Source organism: Chelonoidis abingdonii, chromosome 6, assembly GCF_003597395.2.
Source record: "Chelonoidis abingdonii isolate Lonesome George chromosome 6, CheloAbing_2.0, whole genome shotgun sequence".
NCBI lineage: Eukaryota > Metazoa > Chordata > Testudines > Testudinidae > Chelonoidis > Chelonoidis abingdonii.
The window spans coordinates 61,322,786-61,343,622 of NC_133774.1; the positions used below are offsets into that span (position 1 = coordinate 61,322,786).

The 20,837-nt window shown below is 39.3% G+C and overlaps 1 protein-coding gene across 7 annotated transcripts in view; it reads right to left on the minus strand.

Moving 5' to 3' along the window:
* Nucleotides 1-20,837, minus strand: part of ARB2A (ARB2 cotranscriptional regulator A) — a 363,106-nt gene that overhangs the window by 86,754 nt on the left and 255,515 nt on the right. The window lies entirely within an intron of this gene.

Consider the following 20,837-nt stretch of genomic DNA (forward strand, 5'->3'; position numbering starts at 1 on the left):
ATGAATGTAATGAAAATAATACTCTGGCTGGCTGGAAAATATTCACCACCACTGCAAAGTGAACCTAGAAATTCCCATACCAGGTCAGACCAGTGGTCCTTTACCTATCCCTGATAGTGGTCAGTACTAGATGGTTCAGAGGAAAGTCGAAGATACCTTGGAGAATTTTGTAAAAACATTCAGCTTGTTTTGATGAAAGATATGAATGGTATGAGTGTTATAGATAAAATGATTAGATTTTCTGTCATTGTAGAAGGCCCCAAATAGGCTCAAATTCTATAAAACACATGGAGATGTTGATTCTTCATACACTAGAGAAATCACCTGTTCCAAAACCACCTTGCTCTTCTTACACACCCTGTCAAGAGTCAGGTCAAAAGACCCACATGAGTAGAGTCACTGTAGTATACCAAGTCCTGGGCCATACAGTTATATTTTAAGATTAAGTGTGTAACCTAGGGTGATCCATCAGTTCCAGGAACCAAAAAAAGCCTTCTGAGACAGCCAAAGGCTAACAACAGTGATGTGTGGAGAGAGCTCCCAGGTGTTGCTTGTGAAAGTTCTGCTACTAAACAGAAGGGAAGCAGGGCCGGTGCAACCCATTAGGCGACTGAGCGCTAACATTTGGGGGGTGGTGACTGCGACGGCCAGACCCTCCACCACCTCTGCTGGGGGCGGCATTTTGGGGGCGGGACCTTCCACTGCCTAAGGCAGCAAAAAAGATGGTGGTGCTCCTGAAGGGAAGGCTACAGAAATTTTACTACTCTTATGGAGCTTGCCTCCTCTCTGACTACTGTTAAATAACCCTTGCCAGAGATGATTTACCTCTACAGTTCATAAATATACTTTTGGACATTATTTCCCTCCTCTCTTTGTTGTGGTGGAAATGCTGATTGCACCAACTGACTTATCCTTTGAAAACAATTCCAAGGGAAGATACCTACACACTGCCCCTACAAGATCTTCATGCCCAGCTTCCCTAAATTATACAGCTTGAACAATGTACTGTACTATCAATATACTCTGTTTAGCTTTCAGAAACACAGAGCACACTTTTTCAGCAACTGAAAATGAGTTCTTATGTGGGTAGGTAGATCTAACTTAGCTAGATCATAATATATTCTTACACAATTAGAGACCCATTCTGATAATCTTGGTGAGGAAACTGACCCTTTCACTTTCACAATGGCTAGAAATAGTCTAGGTGTGTTCCTGAATGGTTGTGTTCTGATAAGGTAATATGACAGTACCCTTACTAAATCAAGTGTATGAAGTCTAGCTTCCCCGAAGCTGGAATGAGATTTGGGTAAGAAAACTGGAAGATGAATAAATTGGTTCACATGAATCTGAAACAACTTTGAGTAGGAATTTGGGATGAGGCCTGAGAATAATCCTGTCCTTATGAATCATTGTATAAGGGGGACCCACCCTGAGGGTCTGAATCAACCCTACCTGTCAAGAGGACATAATGGCTACTAAAAAAAAATAGTCTTCACTGTTAGGTGGTACAGGGAACAAAGGGAGAGTCTGTCAGCCCTCTTAATACTATATTGAGATTCCCAAGAGGGAGATGACTCCAAAATTGGAGGGAAAACATAAATCAGACCCTTACGGAATCTAGCCACTGTAGGGTAAGAAAATACAGTGTGGCCCTGAATATGAAAGAGGGTGATGTGCAAATATTCCTAAGGAACAATCACAAAGTCCAGATTGTTTCAGAGCTAGTAAATAGTACAATATCACTGAAATAAGTGTTGTCAAGGGAGAGAGTTAGTGCTGAGATGACCAAATATAAAATCTCTTCTGCTAAGCTTTATAAGTCAGTCCGGCTGAGGCTTTCCTGCTTTGGAGCAGAAAGTTCTGAACTTCAGCTGAACAGCTTCTTTTGGTGAACGTCAGCCAGCTGGTATAGCCTCTGACAGCTGTGCTGCGAAACTGTTGAGCAGAACAGGCAAAATAATCAGCAGCTACCACTGAGAAGCTTACCAGATCTGAATTCCCCAGAATTTCCTGGCCTGTGCTGAGACTATCATGGGCCTTGATCCAGTACCTTGCCTAAATCCTCAGAACCATCAATATCACAGAGATCAGGGTTGGCGGAGGGGGAACGCATACATTAGTCCCAGTGTCCAGGGGTTCAAAAAGGTATCTTACAGGGAGTCTAGATGGGAGCTCCTCTGGAGCAGAACAGTTGGCATTTCTCAGTCTGTGTCACATAACTCTATTGTGCTGACATTAAAACATCACAGCTATGCATTAATTATGTCAACATCCATCAATAGACTTATGTCTATTGCCACTTGCTGCGGTGATCTTCTAAAGATCAACTCATCAGTGACATGTGGGTAGATTTGGATCCCTTGTCTCATTAAGTGAGCTACTACAGCTGACAAGTACATCCTCAGTATTGTGGGAAGACCAAAGGGCAGGATACTGTTCTGGTAATGAGATGTTCCTGCTAGGAATCTGACATATTTCCTGTAAGGCAGATATATGGTGTTGAGATGTTGAAGGTCCAGAATAGGAGGCTAACCATCTTTCTTTAGAAGGAGAAAATAATGGGAATAAAGACCCTTGACCCTTGAACTGTAATGAAACTTCTCCCATTGCTCTGAGATGAGCCCACCTCTTGCTTTCACATTATCTTGTGAGTGGGATCCCTAAAGAGGGATGGGGAAGATGATTGTGGGGTAGTAAGGGATTGGAACTGTAATATCAATTGCTGATAATCTCCTGGATCCATGGGTCTGTTTGATCCCAATCCAGGTTCCAACCCTCCTCTCCCCCACCCTCAAAAAAAAAAGACAGTTGCCAAAAGTGAGGGAATAGGGTAAAGAGCCTCCAAAGGTTCTGCCAGTCTCTTGAAGGTGGTATGAAACCTGTTGGCGAGAGGAAGATGTTGAGTGCGTCATATCTGAGGAAGAGGCAGTGCGTCCTCTGCATAAGAACCCGCGCTTCTTCCTTGGAGGCTCCAATGGATTACAATAGAATGGAGCAAAGGTTTGAAATCTGGCTTGTTTCCTCCTGGGGCAGGGAGGGAAGGGATTCAAGCTCAGAGAGTGCAAAATGTCTCTAGAGTCCTTTTAGTGAGTGGAAGGTCTCATAAGTCTTTGAGTTTCAGAGATCACAGCCCTCAAAAGGAAAATCCTCAGTCATGGTTTGGACCTCCCTGGATATTCTCGATGACTGGGGCTCAGAGGATCTTCACAGCATAACCCATGTGGCCATGATGCATGCAAACATATCAGATGCATCAAAGCAGCCAGCAGGAAAGTTCTAGCTATCAGCTGCCCATCTTACATGATGGATTTCAGATCTTATGCTCCTGTGCGAGTCAATCCATAAACTAAGACAATTTGTCCCAGTGCACATTGTCTGGTAGCTGCCATTACTCATCTGGAGACCAGAAGAGAAGAAGAACCAGTACTGTCTATTCATCCTTTTGGAAGTGGTAGGTATTAATGCTGGAGTCTGCCACAAGTCCTTCGCAATGTAGACTCTCTAGTTAATAATAGACAATGGCTGCATGTCTGGCAGCTTGTGTAACTTCTCTTATACTCCTTCTAGAGGGATGTTAAAAGTCTCATCCATGCATATAATTGGGTCTTAGAATGCCTTAAAGTCACCTGTTGGACAAGGCATAAAGGGATTGACTACCTCATCAGGGAAGGATGACGAAACTGCTGCTGGGATCAATTATTCCTCTACTTCTGCCTCTTGATTGTTCTGACTCTTAAGAGAAAGGGCTCTAATCCTAGAAGTGGGCCAGAGGATGCTGGCTTCCAGGCCTATGGTTTGAATACTATAGGGCACCCAGTAGGGCCACTATCTGAAGTGCTGGGTACCAAGAGTGCAGCAAAGTCATTGCCAGAGGAAAGGTGGATTTAGCTGGTACTGCACTCTTTTCAAACTGGAGTTGAGGAGCCAGAAGGACTCATTTTAGGCCACTAGCCGCCCTTCAGCTTCAGAATTTAAGATGAGTTCCAACAACTTGCTTCTGAGGGTCCTGGAGATGGAGATGTCTGTCTTGTCTCATCTCTGGGGTGATGCCCTTTTCTACCCCTTTTTGAAGAAGTTGACAGGTGGATTAAAATTGACAGGATGTCTCAGCCCTGGAGCTCAGGGAGGAACCAAGGCTCATTGTGCCATTAAGTAAGCCAGGGAACTCTGCCACTCCCAATGCAGGACCTGGCCTCTCTGGAGAGTCTTTCAGACAGGTCTCTTTCTACCCTGGTCCCTGGACTCACAACTCTTTCCCCTGGTTCAGAGATCTCCTAAGAACATAAGAACAGCCATACTGGGTCAGACCAAAGGTCTATCTAGCCCAGTATCCTGTCTTCCAACAGTGGCCAATGCCAGGTGCCCAAGAGGGAATGAACAAAATAGATAATCATCAAGTGATCCATCCCCTGTCGCCCATTCCCAACTTCTGCAAACAGAGGCTAAGGACACCATCTCTGCCCATCCTAGCTAATAGCCATTGATGGACCAATCCTCCATTAATTTATCTAGTTCTTTTTTGAACCGTGTTATAGTCTTGGCCTGCATAAGGAGTTCCACAGGTTGACTGTGCATTGTATGAAAAAATATTTCTTTTTGTTTGTTTTAAACCTGCTGCCTATTAATTTCATTTGGTGGCCCCAAGTTCTTGTGTTATGAAAAGGAGTAAATAACACTTATTTACTTTCTCCATACCAGTCATGCTTTTATAAACCTCTATATATCTCCTCTTAGCTGTCTCTTTTCCAAGCTGAAAAGTCCCAGTTTTATTAATCTTTCCTCATATAGCAGCAATTCTATACCTCTTGTCATTTTTGTTGCCCTTTTCTGAACTTTTTCCAAGTCCAAAATGTCTTTTTTGAGATGGGGGACCACATCTGCAGGCAGTATTCAAGATGTGAATGTACCATGGATTTATATAGAAGCAATATGGATATTTTCTGTCTTATGATCTATCCCTTTCTTAATGATTCTCAACATTGTGTTTGCTTTTTTGACGGCCACTGCACTGAGTGGATGTTTTCAGAGAATTATCCACAATGACTCCAAGATCTCTTTCTTGAGTGGTAACAGCTAATTTAGACCCCACCATTTCATATCTATAATTTGGATTATGTTTTCCAATGTGCATTACTTTGCATCTCACAGCTCTCCTTCCTGGGGCTGTGCCATGAGTTAAGCAGGCTTCCCCAGTCACCAATATGTGGGTTCTTGTCCTGCTGCACAGAGCCCCTCTTCATCCTTGGACTCACATACTTCTTCCCCTTGGTTCAGGGCCTGACTTTGAAGCTGTGCTGTGAATCAGGCAGGCTTCTTCAGCCCACTAATCTCCTGTCTGGTTCTAGTTCCCATTCTAGGCAACCTCTCTCCAGAGTCAGTGTTCCCCTACAATTCTCCTCTCCTGGTTGTCTGCCCCACCCCTTTCTGTGAGTCACCTAACAGCTGGCTTATTGTGTTCAGGGGGTAGTTACCTAATTAACCCCATGGCCCCATTTCCCTACTTGAACATTTATTTCCTTATGGAACAGGGGTTGTCTGGTCCCTTACTCCAGTGCCCCTTAAATGGGAAAGCACACCATTTTATAGTTCATAAACTCATTGTCAGATATTATTGAGCCTGATTCTAATTCACGCTGTGATCCATTTACACTGGGCTGGCAACATAAAAGTGCCTTAAAGTAGATGCAAGTGTGATTTACTACAAGCATGTCTGAGTCCAATGATTAAGGCTATTCTTCTTTACAGGATTTGTTTCATCTTAATTCTCCTAACTGAACTTGATTATACAAGACAGAAACACCATCATCTCACTGGTGTCTGATAGGACACAACTGCTAAACCCTCTTTCAAAGACAACCTACAATGGGATCTACAGGTATGTAAGGCTAATTGTAGTGAACTGGGAGTACAAGAAAGGAAATGCATTAGTTATGTAAATCAATTCAATTCATAACAGAGGATGGGAAAACAAACTTAATTACTCTAATGAAGGCATAGAATATTTTTTTGAAAGCTTCATGAACAACAGCAGAGTTTTGCAATATACATGCTATCCATGACCATGTCCATATGAATACATGAATGGGTGGAGGAAAAGCCTTGTAGTCACAGATGGGAAGCAAGAGGGGCCTTCCCTTTTACCGCAGTGACTTGTCTCATACAATGAATGTAGCACACATTGGGAGCTATGTGAGAAAGCTCCACTATATGCTAGCTGGCTGGAGCAAATCAGATCTCCTCTGAGCAGCCCAAAATATAGCATCCCAGGTAAAGGGACAAAAATATTGTTTTCAGCAATCTGTAGAATTCTGTAGAATTTTCTATGGAATGAAATAGAATATAACCCTGTAATTTGAGTTAATTTACAAAACTTTTCAATCTTTATTCACAGGTTCCCATAACTTCAGACATATCACCATTCCCATGGGCAAAATATATATTTCATAAATACAGCCTTAGTATGCAGAAGAATACAAATGTGTAATAAAAATATCAAATGTATATTTACTAAGGACAACACAGGGAAGTCACAGTATAATTTATTCCCTAATCACGTATATATATATTTTACATACAGAATATAATAGTCTGGTTGTGATGTTTATGTTAAAATATATTCTGTACCAAAAAGTCCCAGCCAATGAGCACTGTGGAAGCTGAAACAGTTACAGGCAAGTTGCCTCTGTTTGCATGGATGAAAATTTGTGCACATACTTTTACATGTCTAAATTTTATTGACTTATTCAATCAAGTGACAGAATCTATCAGTTTCACATGCACAAATAAAACCACCTTGAAGCCCCTTTGAAAATTTGTTAATTAATTTCAAATATATTTGTTCTTTATTGTGGATCAATTTTAATACAGCTGTTATCAACTGCGACTCTGTACGGTCAATTGACACACTACTGTATTCAGTCAGATATCTGACATACTTGATATTGTCCTCTGTACTGTCAATTGGCATGCTACTTTATTCAGTTAGATATCTGACATACTTGATATTGTAACAAAGTATCAATATTTGTGACACTGAAAGTTATATATGAGAGCATAACATTTTTGTCAAAAGAAATTATCAGCATGCCACAATTTATGTTATAAAAGGCCAAATCCTGCAAACACTTAGTTCCATGCTTACTCCTTTGCCTAACCACACTGAAGTCAATTAAACTATAAATAGATGTAAGCATGCTTGTGGGAATAGCTATTTGTGAGGGGTCCATAATATCTATAGTTGTTGTTATAACAAATGTAATAAGGAACAAATATTCAAAAATTTGAGAAAGGTTATTAAAATATGTCTCTATTTTATAGGGCTCCACCAATCAAAATTTATCCTCTCCAGCTGTTGGTATAAGAGCTTTCTGGGGCTTCTGGCACACTTAGCCGTTCCGGCCACTCCTAATTAGGAATGAGCAAACTGATTCAGTCAAAACAAGAAATGGTCCAAAATTTCATCCATTTTGTCAACTCTTTTTAAAAATTTGAGTTGGTTGGGAAGTCTCTCCTTCCTCTAGGCCTTCCACCCTCATTTGCTTGTTTAGATATGATATAATATCAATATGGTATTCCTCAGGTTTCAATGAACCCCCAAATGGGCACAAATTCTCAGTAGACGTGCTGGGCTCTGTGAATTGTCTGTAAAAGTAATGGGGCAGGGGAAGGACAGAAGAATTTACAGCCGGGGAGCAATTGGAAGAATTTTCTCTGAAGACCCCTCCTTACAGAGGGGGGACGTAGCGCTTATTTCTAAAGGCTCCAGTTGCTCACCTGAGAGAGGGGATATGCCTCTAAGCCCTTCCTATCACTCTTTCAAATCTTCACTTCACTCCCACTCAAAAGTAAAGTAGTTAGTCCATCCTAGAGCAGGATTAACTTCTGCTTTATGACTGGCATTTGAATGAGATTTCCTCTTCCCCGGAGAAACACTCCATTTGATCATGTAGCAGATTTGGCTGCGTTGGTGCAAAAAAGAGTTAAGGATATTACAATAAGTATAAACCAACAAACATTCACCTGGCCAGCAAATTTCATTGTTTTCAGGGGTTTAGGTGATTACAGGAGTGTGACATTAAAGTAGTATTTTTGTGGCAATACACAAAATATTGCTGGTACTATTTTGTGAATGGTGCAAATAAAACTCACAATACAATTCTTTGGTATAAAGGCCTCAAACTGCAACTCTATTAAAACTTTAAACTTAATAAAACAGTTACCCAGCCTCTTTCAGTCTCTGCAATTTTAAGACAGGGCTCATAGGAGAAAAGTCTTTGAGGAGCTATAATAAACCTAAAGAACATCAAGTTCCCAACACACTTTTCTTGCTGATTTGTGTCACAGAATAACTTGCTACAGAGCTTGCTTGCTTCTAAACGTGGAGTCACTATTGTCTGCCATAGTCCACCTCCAATTACCAAACCTGAGGCCAATTTGGGGTACCAGGCTAAAACATAGACCACTCCTACCAGTGCCATAGGAACCAGACAGTGGCACACAAGCTGAAATACCATTCATATTGGTGGAATTCTGACTCAGAGTCTCTAACTGAGCCTCGTCAAAGCAACTACAAATGGGGCAATCTAGTCCTCTGAAATGGGACCCATTACTGTCAGTCTAAAACATGATCCAAAGTACAGAAAGCTCACAAACTCATCTAACATCTTCATCTGATGTCTGGGGCTACAGATCTTTCTATCAACCTGCCTGCCATTGGTCACCATCTACAAGATTTGATAATAGCTCCTCATTGGTCTCCCAAAGCTTGTTAGAAACTTGTCACCTATAAATGAGACAAAATGTTGGCACTCTGATTAAAATCTGACACTCACCCCAAAGGCATCTACTAGAGGAGAGAAAAGCCATACATTATTATTGACGTTCTGATAAGTTAGCTGGAGAAATGCAGGCTTGACAGAACTACCATTAAGTGGATACATAATTGGTTAAATAATTGCAAACAAAGAGTAACTATTAATGGAATAATGTCAGATTGGAGGAAGGTCTCAAGTGGAATTTCACAGGGATCTGTTCTGGGTCCAGTATTATTTAACTTCTTTATTAATGACCTGGATGTAGGTATAGAAAGCATGCTGATCAAGCTAGCGCATGACACAAAGCTGGGTGGGGGGTTGCCAATACTTCAGAAGATCAAGCTAAAATTCAGAGGGATCTTGATAAATTGGAGAACTGGGCTATAGACAACAAAATTAAATTCAGGAAAGACAAATATAAGGTACTACATTTCAGGAAGAAAAACAAAATTAACAAATATATAATGGAGGAAAATTGGCTTGGCTGCAGCTCTTCTGAGAAGGATCTGGGAGTTGTGGTGGATCATAGCGTCACCATGAGTCAACAGTGTGATGCTGTTGCAAAAAAAGCAAATGCAATTTTAGGTTGCATTAACAGAGGCATAACGTGCAAGTCACAGGATGTGATAGTACCTCTCTATTCAGTGCTAATTAGGTCTCAGCTGGAGTATTGTGTCCAATTTTTGTCATCGATGTACAGAAAGGATGTAGAGAAACTGGAAAAGATCCAGAGATGAGTGACAAAGATGATCAAAGGGATGGAATGGAAGCCATTCAAGCAAAGGCTGAAGGAGCTGGGTATGTTTAGTTTGGAAAAGAGGAGATTAAGTGGGGATATGTAGTGTTCTTCAGATACTTGAAAGGCTGCCACAAAAAACATAGAGAAAAGTTGTTTTCTTTTGCCTCAGAAGGCAGGACAACAGGCAGTGGGTTCAAACTACAGCATAGCAGATTTAGGTTAAATCTCAAGAAAACCTTCCTAACTATAAGAATGGCAGAACAATGGAACAGACTGCCTCAGTAGGTTGTGGAAGCTTCTTCACAGGATGTTTTCCAAAGTAGGCTGGATAGCCATTGGTCTTGGATGGTTTAGACACAACAAATCCTGTATCTTGTTAGACTAGATGACCCCTGTGGTACCTTCTAACCCTATGATTCTATGATTTAATGGATAATTTGCCTCCAGCTAATATTTTCAGGTATTTGCTGGGCTACCATTAAAGAGTCTGATCTGGTAGGGAACCATACAGAACCGTGGAAGAAGAGACTTGAATTGGCTGCATTGCACTGGATTGGCAAACTGGTACTTTATCCTGCTAACAGCCATCTTATGCGCCAGATCTAAGCTTTAAGTTTTTTAAAAAGTCTCTATCCCTCATAGCTTTGAAGAAAACGTACAAAATGTGACTAGAGGGTAAGCCAAAATAGTAAAGTCTGTCTCAGGGCATGTCTAAATGGCAGCTAGGAGATGTGAGTCCCAGCTCAGGGGGACATATGTGTATTACCCCTGCTTGAGCTAGCACACTAAAAATAGCAGCGTGGCCAGATTGGCACAGGCAGTGGCTTAGACTAGCTACCTGAACCCAGAGGGCCAGGCTGGATTGTACTTGGCCAGCTCACCCAAGCTGCCACCTGTACCACCATGGCCACACTACTATTTTAAGCACATTAGCTCAAGCAGAATTAGTGTGTGTATTGTCTACCTGTGTTGGGAATCACACTTCTGCTGCTTTTAACTCTTTAACACTCTTAACTATTTCCCTGCTGATCAAAGCATGGAAGAAAGAAGAGGGAAAACTATACTGAAAAGTCTCAAGGATATAGTCTACTGGGTGGTGTCTCATGTTGGTGTGCCAGGTTGGTAGAGGCTGGGCTGTGGAAAGAACTTGGGAGAGTACCTTCACACAGTATTTTCCAGGCACTGTGTAGGTATTTGAAATCCATATCTAGTAAAGTAGCAAGTTGTTTGGCCACTCAGATTTAAGAAGAGGCTTGAGAGAATGAGGAAGAAAGCTCAAAAGGTCTAGTGTCATATTATGGAAGAAAGAGATCTAAAAGTAGGAGAAATTCCCACTAAACAGAGAGAAAGAGATAATGAGAAACTTTTGCTCCTTGTCTCCCAAGCTCTCAAGTGTAGTGTCCCACCAGTCTCAGTCCTGTCTACTAGACTATTCAACATCTAAATGAAGCATTGGGAGAGCTAAGTAGACAGCACAGGCTCACAGCCAGTGCTAACTTTGTATCTTATTCTTCCCTATTCTTCTTGTCCCCCTGGCTCTGACTGCCAGCCTTTCTGGCTCCTTTCTCCTACTGACTTGGACCTGTGAACTTACCACTATACCTACTGCTGTGAAGAAAGCTTCAGATTCTGGTGGGACGGGCTACCAAATCCTCCTGACAATCTTTTGTGAGTCAATTCACCTTGAAATCCAATTACCATGAGAATAGGTTTATGCAGGCTAAACTTACGAAAACTCTCTACTAGCCATTGCCAAGCAAAGAACTGAGGGAATAGTAGAGGGGACAACAAGGGAAGAAAGGGAGAAGAAATTTCTTGCATGATCAACAACTCTGTCTAGAACAGGAAAATAGGCCACATTTGAAAATGTGTTACACAACTTTAAACTGAGTTTGCAACTAGTATAGATATATTTTAACAACTTTTAAAAAGTGCTAGCTATTCTAGTTGACAATATGTGGGAACCTATGGTTGACCAGCTAATGTGTTTTCAAAGGTGCTAAAACCTTGTCTATGCTAACTGCTGAACAGTGTTTAAAATATGTTAATGATCATTTTAAAACATTTTCCTAGTCCAGATAGGGACTTAAGTAGGGTCCATGCCATGCATAAAGAACCAGAGTCTAAAGACTCATCTACATACACTATTGGCACCAATTTAATTTAAGATATGATTTCAAACTCATTCCATTAAACCAATGCCAAAGGATGTGTGGACACTTTTATTTCAGTTTAAACCAAGCTTATATTGATTGATCTTAAATCAATTAGGAAGAGGTTTAAGCTAAAGAGAAATAAACCCTTAAACAGAAATAAGAGAACTTATACAGGTGTTTCGACTAGTTTAACTAATTCTTTAACTAATCTTTATACTCCCCTCTACTCTTCTGGCTATGTCTGTGTGGCAATTTTACTTTGAAAAGTGAGTGTTTAATGCACACAAAATGCACCCCTCTGCTTGGCTGCCCCGATGGAGACTCTACTTTCTTTCTCTTCCCTTCTAAAGTTGAACTGCCATCCCTGTCTTGATTCCCCCACTTCCTTGCCTTGCTGCCCCCTATGGTTCTCTTCTTCCCTGTACCCAGATGTACCACATCCCTGAGTCCCTCCATCTCCTGGCTCACTGCCTTCAGGGCTTCTCCTCCACCCAGATCCCAAGCACAGGAGAAGTTCCAAGGCAGCAGGACACAGGGAACGTTGCTGCTGAGTCTGGGGCTCTTGACCCAGCAGCAGCCTTTCCCTGAGTTCTCTCTCCACTGCCTTCCACTGTCCCAGGACCCTCTCTGTGCTGCAGGATCATACACTGAAGGCAAGACTCAGTGGCAGGGCAGGTCTATGTCCTTAGCCCCAAAGCTCTTGCACACTCCATGAAGGTCATGGGATTGGAGGAGTTTCTTGTGACAGCTCCTCCTACAGGCTCTAAATCCCAATGACTGACCATCAGTTCACAAAAGTTGGCAATACTACAATACTGCCTTCTGCTGGGTGCTCAGAGGAAACACCCTTTCCCCACCACCACCCCCTGGTTGGAAAAGTTGCCGTTCTCTCCATCTCTCACATCCATCACAGTCTTCGACATTCCCCTCAGCCTGCCTACTGCCCCCCCCCATCCTCCTTCAACCCCTAAATCTGCCTCTTGTTCACCCCAGTGCCCTCATTAAAGGTAGCCTCACTTCCATGTGACTGGCAAACGGCAGCCATCTTGCTGGCTTTAGCCTCACTGACAAAAATAGGAATAGTGGCAACTTTGAATACGGGAAAATTTGTGAGTTGGCAGTATTTCATCATGTTTTCAAGAGACAGATTTAAAAAAACAACAAAAATCACTAATCACAATAAAATTGCAAGAGTTGACAATATAGCAAAAGAAGGAACCTGAATCCAGGATCAGTTTTCTGATTTTATAGAATAAGACTAAAATAGATATAACATTACTTTGTTGTATTTTATGTGATCTAAAGCTACTGTACACAAATATATATATGTAACAAATTTGTGAGAATGAAAGAACTCATATACAAGAGTTGAAAGTCTCTCTGATGTGTGTGAATTCAGAACTTTAAATCCAGAGCCCAGTTTAAAAATGACCACAATAGTGAAAACGATTTGAAATAAAACAGTAAGTTTAATTATGTTTTAAATTTCCAAAGTGATAAAATGTTACTTCCATGTCTACAATATCCAAAGGTGAAATTTTTACTTCTGTTTTTGTAGTCAACTCTAATACTCTCTTTATGTACATATCAATTCAATGTTCTGTTTCCATGTGTTTTCTTTCATACTCTCTCACACACACGCAACATATAGAGTTTGCGCATAGCGGTAATCATCAGTACGGCAAATCCTGAAGTTCTCATTCAGTTTTCAATAAGAATTTTGGTTAAGTAAGGCCCGAATAATTATTTAAGGATTTAGTTCTATATCATCATATATTCACACATTATTTCTCTAAAGGTATGGAGTTTAAAAGCATAGAGCAAAGCTGGGTGTTATGCTGAGCACCTCACTGATGGACATGAAGTCTAAGACCCTTGTTATTTAAACACTACCAGCTGGATTTCCACTATAGCAATAGGATAAGACAACATTCACTTTTCCTGTACTTTGAAGCTTCAGCTTCAATTCTTGCAACCTTTGACTAACTTCAGGAAGGAAAAGTTTCTCCACAAGCAAGATCACTAAGGGAGAGGGTATGTAAACTGAAACTTCTGGGGTCACATAAACGCATGAAGATAACTCTCTACTCACTGGTTAGGCAATGGCAAATTATGATTTATTATTACAGGCAGCCAGAAGAGAGCAGAAATAACCTCCTTTCCCGTTCCTGCTTAAACTGTGCTGCTATGTGCATGCTACCTCAACAAAAAGCCTGTGGTGTCTGTGTGCTAAAAAAAAACCAAACAAAATGAAACAAACACACACCTAGCAAATGACCTAGAGTCTGGAAGTTTGAAAAAGAGACCACAGTAAACCAGAGAAGGAAGTTTGATAAACAGTAACTGACCACGCAGAAAATGGCTCACACCTTTTGTGAGATGGGGGAAAGAAAGGTAAAATTAGGAAGTGGCTTTTAGGAAGAAGCTCTTTCATATACATTTTATGAAGTAGTCTAAAGAGTATTTGAAGTAGAAATGGAAATGCTTAGCTTAAAGTAAAGATCTTTCAGCTCAATATACAATATAGGCCTAATTTTTAAAATCCAGCCTCATGCTCTCTGCCTGTAAACTTTCAGGCCCAAATAACTGTGGTTACAATTTTGCTGTTGAGGGGAGCACACACTTTGCCCTCCTAAGAGGCAGCACGGTAGAACATGAGAGAGCTTGGGTGCTGCTTCGGGGAAGCACAGTACATCCATGCATTGCCCAGAACACAAGGCAGTGATCAACTACCACAAATCAGACTTGAGTATTTATAGCATGTGCATACATGGTCTGTCAATAGAAATCCTGTTGGATAGCAGAAAATCCACGAAAGAAAGAAGAGTATGATTTGTTCACATTAATGTTGGCTTTTCGATAACATTTATGGTGCCTAAATTCTACGGCAATGAGTGCCTTTATAAAAGTATCAGTGAACTTTCTGAAAGTTTCTTATTTATCATATACAGTTTCATTATAGGTTTCAGAGTAGTTTCATTATAGTGAGTTTTGCATAATTTAGTTGCATGGTCTAATTCTCTCTCAGGCGCACGCACAGGCATGCTCGCGCACACACACACACACACACACACACAAACACAATAGATATTTCTGGCATATAAAAGTATTGCTGTTCATTTACTCTGGTGGTGTTAGAAACAAAAGAAACAAATCTGCAGATTCTGGATCATACTCCATCTTTGTTTGGTCTTCGCACTAAACTCCAAGTGATGCCTCCCAGTCTTCCTACCTGTGGTCTCCAAAGGTTTAAAAATGAGCATGCTGAAGGCCACACGTCCTATTGCTGTGTGTGAAGAACCCACCCTTCTCAATTTTCAAGTCCTTACTCAAAAATAAATTGTGAAATCCACAAATTCTAGCCCATATCAGTAAAAATTCTTTCACATCTCATGATATTAAAAATATGCTGTAAAATGGAGCCTGTCTCTGGCTCTCCTGCTGCATTTCATGTTTGATTGTGTTATCTGTCTCCTAAATTGTAAGCTCTTTGAAATAGGACCATGCCTTCTTTTGTGCCTTGTACAGAACTGAGCAGACAATTGGCACTTAAAGAAACGAACATGACAGATAGGCTCTCTTTTATGCTCTTTGTAAAAATTTAAAGTAAATAAAAAAATACATACTAGCCTTACAGTTAGGTCACATGCAGCACCAACAGCAATCCTTGGTGTTTACTTTCAAAACATATTACCAATCACTGGCCAGGTACTCCAAGTGACTCACGGCTCCTAAATTCCACAAGGAATACTCTGATCCAAACGGTAACTGATTTTTACCAGTTTCTTTTGCCTAAAGTGTCATCACACCATCAAAGTTGATCACAACAGGCTCTCTAGGGTTCTTTATTTCACCTGCACCACCACCATCACTGCAATTCAATTAGTTTCTAGCTTTTCAGGGTAGAGTGAAGGTTACGGACATCAGTCACATACCTCTGACAGCTTCCCGATATCCCTCTTATATTTGTCTGTATTGCTACTTTTAATGATATATTTTATGTCAGTGTGATTATATTATGCATAATATGTGATAGTACATCACAAGACAAAGATTACAATATGTCTACGTCACTCCATTATCTTTTGTTGCTTTCGGCAACTCCATTCTCCACCTTTCATAATGGGGAGGACCTTAACCTGGAGTGTGTCTTCCTTGCAAAGTGCACATTGATATTTGGGCTAGTCCCACCTGAGGGACAAATTCTTGAAAAAACTCCCTTTATATACATAAATATCTGGGTTACATTTAGAGGCCTTAGGGATGGTCTACACATAGTTTACATTGATTTAACTATATTGGTGTGGAAACTGATGTAGTTAATTAAATAGGTGCAATTTCATTTCCAAATATTTTCTTTTGACCATTTCAAAAAGTTTTGTTTTGACTTTTTGTTTCGAAACAGCATTTATGTAGATAATTTGCTGAATTTAAAAAGAGAGTGAAACACAGGTAAAAATGACCTGCAATGAGAAACCCCCCACATTTTGGGTCAAACAAAGTTATTTGTTCGACCCAAAACTAAATGAATTTATTTTTATTTTTCAGTTCAGCATGTAAACTGAAAAATCAAGATAAGTACCTTTATACCAGTATACCTGCATCCACAGGGGGTTGCATCAATTTAACATCAGTTTCTAAACTGATACATTAAAGTCGTACAAAAACTGTGTATAGACAAACTTTTAGTCTTTTTGATATTGCCAGAGAACACAAGTGAGCTTGCCTATTCCTAGAGCCTCAAAATAGAGAAGGCTGAGGTAACTGTTGGAATAAAATCAGGTTCCCCTGTGGAAAAAGAGTAAAGTTTCACACCACACTTAAAAGGAAGCTTTCATGAGCTTAACAACAGCTGTGCCGTAAATGTTTAGGATTTTTGTTTTTTGCCTCCTGTAACCTATGAGTGAACTTTTAAAATGCCTGGCTTTGGGTTTATAAACCTTCAGTCTTGGCTGGAACAACTTTATGAAACTGGCAGTCAACTCTAACTCTTTTCACCTATACTGCTAATCTTAAGTTCTTTTGTTTCCAGTGGTAGTCATTCCATGTGGTGAATTTCCTTCCATTTTCCTCAGTTCTTAATGCCAGTGCATTAAGACTTGAACATCAAAGGAAAGGTGGGCAAGGATCGTGACCTATCATTCTCTAAAATGGACAGAGGGGCTATGTACAGGTAAAAGGTTTCCCCTTGCAGGAGCACTAGGGTATCTGTGCACATCTGGTTATATTAAAATGGCCTCCAAGATTATTGTTATTTATAAAATCCTTCTGGCACTGCTCAAAAGCCCCAGTCAAGACCCCCATTTTGCTAGGAATTGTACAAACACACAGGAAAACATGATCCTTAGCCTGAATTGCTTACAGTCTTATTAGAAACAAAACACGAGTGAGTGCAACAAACAGTAGAAGGGAAAGGGGGGAAAAAAGATAATAAGATCAATGAAGTTACCTGGCTAGCTAAGTATGCAACTAAATGGTTCCAAATAATTTGAAGGTTTTATTTCCTATATAAATTGATAAATATCAGCTATCCTCATCTCCCACTCAACCTAGACTTCATTACTTAGCTTATTTCTTGCCCCACAGGAAAATGGGTCTTGAGAAGGAATTTGACGAAAGTATGGGTCGTAGCCTTCCAGATTAGTTCAGAAATGCAGTTTGTGACTATTAAGGTCTGTTTCAAAATTGCAGGGACTATTTGCTGGACATTTACATTTGGAATGTTTGGTGACATGTTTTAATAAAGGCTGTAACCTATTGTTTTTCCATACTGCAGATTCACATATTTTGTTCTTCTAGCAGGCTGTGGCATCAGTAAAGCAGAAGAGGTAGCTACATCTGTTCAGTTCTAGGGAAAATTTGTGCAAAAAAAGAGCTTGTTGACATGACTTGTTTCATCTATGGAGACCTACAGAGAATCTTCAATTGAGATCGATGAAATCTCTAGCTCTGTCCGGTGTATGAGAATGACTACAGTAATACATATACAGCTTATCTGTCATATCAGAAGAAATGTTATCAGGTTTTTTCTTCCTTTAATTTTGAAAAAAATCATTTTAACATGTCGTAGTTGTATGTATGATTGTGTATATATTTATATTTAGATAGCTATATAGCGATAAAATGTAAAAACAATTTCCACATAAATGTACATATTACGCATATTAGCTATAGTTTCAGGTTTATATATTAATGAACCAGAAACAATATTCACTTTACAGTAAGCATCCTCTAGTTTTACCCATCCTAATGGAAAACATAACACTTCAAATCAGTGACAAGAAGGGCAGAATCTTTAAACCTATCATTTTGACATCTGATGATATCACTGATAAAAGATGGCACTGGAAAATTTACACCCATAGAGCTTATACTATATATATAGGGAAATGTACTTCGTACTACTCTGTTTTTCAGTATTTCTCCTTATTTGAACTTTTCCAACATTTCTCTGGACATGTTTCAACTACAGAGTTCATGTAGAGAATGGGAGTCTGTGCTGAATCACAGTCTCATATCTTCCCCATCATTAATACAGCATCAGAATCATTAATAAAAAGTATTTCTTGTATTAGCCAAAATAAAGTTGCTAATACAGTATATTTCTTTTCAGACTAAATAAGTAATAATTTTATTTGGAGTTTTAAGCTGCTGCAATTTTAAAAATGTTATATTAGCTAAGTTAATCAATGTTGAAATAATTTAGAATGATATAGTTCAAATAAAATTAAAACTCAGCAGTGCAATATGTAAGAAAGCTGACAACATATAGTTGTGCTAGTGAAAAGTGTAATTGACAGAATTAGAGAATAAAATCTTCTATTTAACCTTAGTCAAACCAGATGCAGCATGGGCAGTGACAGTGCAAGCCTCATTCATATTGCTCCACTAATGTACTTAAAACCATTTTCTGAAGGGACCCTTTCTATTCATTACTAGGTAGTTTGGTCTCGCTTATAGAAATATTCTCAATTGAGATTGCCTGCATGGGTACTAACAGTGATTTTCACTGGCCATAGGACTGACTCCACTAATTTATTTCATAAAGACCACTGAGAAGCCATCAACTGGTAACAGCTTTTGGTCACTACTAAAAAGGGGGCAGATTTGAACCAGTGACCTAGAAGTGAAAGACTTTGTAATCTGATTACCAATCCCTTGAGCCATACCGTCCCTCCCTCTTTCATTTCTACTGATAAGAGAAAAAGAGTCTTATTACCTAAGCAATTTTTGTAGCCTGTTAGCAATGCAAAAGCTTTCATTTAGTACTTAAAAAAGGAATGTCTCATGGGCACGCTTATTAGACCATCTCAGGCACAGACTCTGTATTATTTTCTCTATTAATTTCAAAATAAATGTATTGGTATACAAGTGTATCACAATGCTTCTTCTGATGATTTATAGTAAAATTCTAGCTGATTACAATAGGTGCTGATGAGATATTTTTACATTGCTGTAGAGTCAACAGATCACTTACTAGCAAAACAAGAGAAAACATGCACCTGTCAGCAAATATTCCAAAGTGTACAAATATATTATTGAACTATTGTGTACATAACAGCTGGTAGGCATTTTAATCATTTTTTCATATAATACTGTACTTTTTTAAAGTAGACATTAAAATGAGTTTTCCTATTCTGAGGCACAACTGTTGGCAGATCCTGTAGTCTGGTAATAAAATATTATCTTAATGTACTAAGATGTTCTCCCAAATGTGCCAAAATCGAGAAAAAATGATGAAAATTATCCCCTATGTCATGAGGATGCTATTGTTTCTCCTTTTCCTCCTTGGGCCTCTTCTCAAGACCTTCAGGAAGAAATCTCTAAGACCTTTTCTGTCAGTTTCCTACTTTTCTACAGACACTGTGGTGTGCACATTAACACTGCTTCCCTTTGGCTTGAGGTAATAAACAATTAGCTACAGCGCAGTGGTGTGATGTTCATGTTATTCTTTGATATACTACACTCAACCAATGTCTCAAAAATTAATGTGAGTATATCAGGATCTGAAATTAACTTCTTATAGCCAAAAGCAACATCCTGCTAGGAGAGAAAAAAACCTATTATAAGATTGCAGGCATCTGATGGCTTGTAGACAGTATCACCAAGAAAACATTTCAAATATAAAATGTTGACTATAACCATATCTGCCCCATATTGATTAATCAGTGCTTATGAACTGATAAAGCATAACTAGGTGATGCCTGTTCTTCTGAAATGACAGATCTATTACTAAAGAATAGGTAGGAATCCAAACTGCTCATGACTATTATATTATGTGGTAATAATTAGAAAAGCTCCATATTAAAAACAAGTTGTAGTACTGTCCTCTCAGAACACTGCAAGAACTTCTAATAGGATTTTCATAAAATAATGTATGCAGTCTGAGAATACTGTAATACTTAAAATATATATTAGGATCAGTCATTAAAATCACTTTGAAGTTTAAAAAAAATTGTGGACTAAACAAGTATATTTCTAATTTAGCCAGTGTGTGCAAAATATCTGTTTTATTCGCCTGCCATTTAACATATCAATTCACATAAATTCAGCTAATAGTTTAAAATATTATTAAAGTGGTTTCTTAATATATATCTTGCAAACTAACTAATATGAAATTGTGTCTCTTATGATCTAACCTGGACATTATTATTTAGAGCCAATGGTTCATACTGATATTAATTTACTGACATTTGTAAGTGGCTATTGTTTACCCATTATTCTGTGATTTGTAAAACAATAATTACACAGTAATCAGTGAACAAATCATTTTAGGATAATGTAATTGACGGATACTTTCATTACTGAAGATATACTTTTTAACTTCCTGTTCTCGTCCTCTGCTTATCTTTCTCTTGACCTTTGTTCAAATGAATCACACTAACTCTTCAATGCTTTCTCTCACTTTCTTTCTAAAGCTGTTCATCACACTTGCTGGCTAGAAGCACAGCTGGCAAGGGATCTAAACCTCATCACAGGACAAACTTAGCCTTCTGGCTTTGCCAAGATCGACATTTCAAACTAAAATAAATAAATAAAAATATATTACTGTATGGGATTCTGTATTTGTTTGTAAGTGCAAATGACTCCACCCATTGTACTAACACAGCATGTAGACGCTAGATTAAA